General features: G+C 37.2%; 1 non-coding gene across 1 annotated transcript; it reads left to right on the plus strand.

The window, feature by feature from the left end:
* The first annotated feature begins 201 nt into the window (after positions 1-201).
* LOC127109346 (small nucleolar RNA R71) lies at positions 202-308 on the plus strand. The gene has a single exon (XR_007796657.1). It is a non-coding gene; the product is annotated as a small nucleolar RNA R71 (small nucleolar RNA).
* The last annotated feature ends 3,358 nt before the right edge of the window (positions 309-3,666 follow it).

Genomic DNA, 3,666 nt, shown 5'->3' on the forward strand with positions numbered 1-3,666 from the left:
ACTCCTCCTTGGGCTTCCTTCTTCTCAACTGTCGCTCGTTCGACTCCCCATGATTGATGGTTTTAAGCCATATCTTCGATGAGGGCACTAGCTTCAGGATAAGATTTGTTCATCAGAGCACCGCCTGCGGCAGCGTCGATGGTCATCTTCGTGTTATAGTGAAGTCCATTATAGAAGCTTTGAACGATTAACCAATTTTCTAAACCATGACGTGGGCATGCTCGTAACAACTCTTTATATCTCTCCCAAGCTTCGAACAGTGATTCTCCTTGGTTTTGGGTAAATCTAGTTATATGGTTTCGAAGAACGGCGGTTTTACTCGGGGGAAAATATCTAGCAAGAAAAACTCTTCTAAGGTTATCCCAAGTCGTAATGGAATTGGGTGGAAGGGAATCTAACCATGATTCTCTGAGGGAAAAAGGAAATAATCTTAAACGTATTGCCTCAGGAGAAGTTCCATTGGTTTTAAAAGTGTCTGCTAATTGAAGAAATATTTTTAAATGTTGGTTTGGGTTCTCAGTAGCGAGACCTGCGAATTGTCTCTGTTGCACTAGTTGCAACAGGGATGGTTTAAGTTCAAAATTATTAGTTGGGATGGTTGGGTTTACTATACTAGAACTAGGTTCTTCATTGGATGGTTGAGCGAAGTCCTTAAGAGGTCTTTGGTTTTGATCTTCGGCCATAGCTCTGTTAATTTTATGAAAGAATAAATGTGTGCGAGCATAACGTTCAGGTTCCGCCAGAGGGTATACTAGGCTTAAACTTCCGGTGCTACAAGTTCTTCGCATTGACCGGCGGGAAATAGCCTAAGTCTAAACGATATAACAACAGGGAAATGAAATTTGACGAAATTGGTACCCGGCAACGGCGCCAAAAACTTGATGCGGTGTTTCGCAAGTATACGAACGCGTCAGAGTAATATAAAAGATTGTCGAATCCACAGAGACCAAGTGTCAATCTATCGTTATCTGTCGTTATGGTGTTTATCAAAGGCAATCAAAATAGGTGTTTTTAGAGTGTGCAACGAAAAGTAAAGTATTGAATAAAGTTCAATTAATAAAGATAGGGTCGAATGTAATTCACGTAATCAATTAATAATCCAAGTACTTGCTAATAGAGCTACTTATGGGAAATGTTTCCTACTTTCAAAAGAACTAATTTAACAGGAACTGTCGCTTTCGCGTATTCAGAACCGAGTTGTACTCCCGAATCAAACCCTCTTATTGTCACTTATAAAAAGGCGCGCATTGCGTTAGAGTAGTAAACCTATTTTAAAGAAATATAGTATCTTGACTAAGTTGAAAAGTATTATAACCTGGATTTCTTAACCAAAAGAGGTTCTCACGAACCAGACTCTAAACTTTTAAACGCGTCCGAAAATAGTTTTAAAATCTCTTTTCTTCTTAAATTAAAAACTCCTAATGAACTAAACAAAGCGCTTTCGCTGTTTTTGAAATAGTTAAAAACAATTAAGTTTAGATAGACGTTGGACGGCTTTCGATCTTACCCAACGGAAATTAAGTGCGGGAAAACTTAAGTTGAAAGTTAAAATAGCCCTTAAGTGCTTCTACGAACAATTGTACGGATTATCGGTTCAATTACGATTCTTACATTCTAACCTTATAGATTTAGTTAGACATGGTAAAGTAAAAGTGCATTAATTTAAATAAAAGTAGTGCGAGTGCGGAAAGTAAATAAAAGTAGTGCAAGTGCGGAAAGTAAATAAAAGTAAAGCGAGTGCGAGAAAATAAATAAAAGTAAAGCGAGTGCGAGAAAATAAATAAAAGTAAAGCGAGTGCGAGGAAATAAATAATTTAAAGTGAGTGCGAGAAAATAAATAAAAGTAAAGCGAGTGCGAGGAAATAAATAATTTAAAGCGAGTGCGAGAAAATAAATAAGATAAAGACAAGTAATAAAAACCTGCTCCAATCGGAGGGTTGAATAAATTGCAAAGAGGAAACGAAAATGAAGGCAGGATTAACTTCCTTCCAAAGTGCTCCAAACTCGATTACAGACTCTATCACAGACTTGATTACACAATTGTGGTAACACTCCAATGCGAAGCGATTACCACTTTAAAATACTGAATATATGCCTAAGTGAAATAAAGTTGCTCTGAGTTTTCCTCTGTTCTAAGTTTGGATGATTGTAAAAGTGATTTCGAGTTTCTATTTATAAGCAAGTAAAAAGATAGAAATGACAAGGATGCCCTTCAACTTGAAAATGGGAGGGAAAACTTTTCCTCTTGTGGCGCCCGCCACAAGGCCAATCTGAGGCGCCTTAGTGGAAGTAGTGGGGAACGTGGCAGTTGAGGGAAGTTGAGCTTGGACACGTCATGGCAGGGTCTATGGCGCCAACCATGGGGTAGGCCACAAGTATAAAATGCTAAATTTTAGGGTTTTTAGCTCTTTTTCACTTCTTTTCTCGATCGGGGCTCCGATTAAAGTAAAAACCTGAAAACAAAGGAAAACATAGCAATAACACAAAAAAATAACAATAAAACAACTAGAATGCATGTGAAATCGGAGTCGAAAATACGGTAAATTTCAGTGTTATCAAGATTATCCAGAAGATGGTTGTGACGTACAAAGATTGGCATGAGATGCTTACATTTGCTTTGCATGGGTACCGTACATTCGTCCTCACTTTAACAGGGGCAACCCATTTATCTCTTGTGTATGGAATGGAAGTTGTTCTCCCCGTAGAAGTTGAGATCCCATAATTGCCTGTATTTAAGGAAGCCAAGTTGACTCAAGATGAATGGTGTTATACCAGATATGATAAACTCAATTTGATTAGAGAGAAGAAATTGATTGCCATGTGTCATGGTCAGCTATATCAATAAAGAATGAAGAAAGATTTTGATAAGAAGGTCAATCCTCGTGTGTTCCAAGAAGGTGACCTCGTGCTCAAGAAGATTTTATCCTTCAAACATGATGCTAGAGGCAAATGGACTCCTAATTACAAAGGCTCATTTGTTGTTAAGAGAGCCTTTTTAGGAGGTGCTTTGATTCTTACAACTATGGATGGTGAAGAGTTCACTCGTCCTGTGAATGCCGATGCAGTCAAGAAATACTTCGCCTAAAAAAGAAAAGAACAGCTCGCTAAGTTGAAAATCAAAAAGGGCGGATTAGGAAAAAATGAGCGTCTCGGTGGATAGAAAACTCGAAAGGACAATCCAGGCAAAAGTTAGAGACATAAAAAAAAATTAACCTGGTAGATTGAGTACCCCACCTTGGGGAAATCTAGGCAAAAATTAGGGAATATGGCAAGTAACTGCATCCGGTTTGTCCTGATCATTGAAGCTGTTTTGAACAGTCATTTGGTTCTTATTCATTATTTTCAACCGAAGACAAGCAAAAAATGGATTTCAATGTTGATAGGGAGAGTAATGGTCATTGTATTCAATATAGCCCTTTTCCATGTAAATTACCATTTTTCAAACTTTGTAAAGATCCATGGAGTCCCTCCATTTGCGGACTACCATTCTATTAAATAAAGTTGAGCTTTTATCCAATTGTTTCTTATTCTTATTTGTTTCTGTTTTAAAATTGAATATTTATGATGATAATTTTTGAAATAAATCAATCAATGAACAATTGTTTTTCTTAAATAATAAGGCATTTACTTTAAGAACAATCGATTTCAAAAAAGGAATGTCAACAA

The sequence above is a fragment of the Lathyrus oleraceus genome, chromosome 7 (assembly GCF_024323335.1).
Source record: "Lathyrus oleraceus cultivar Zhongwan6 chromosome 7, CAAS_Psat_ZW6_1.0, whole genome shotgun sequence".
NCBI lineage: Eukaryota > Viridiplantae > Streptophyta > Magnoliopsida > Fabales > Fabaceae > Lathyrus > Lathyrus oleraceus.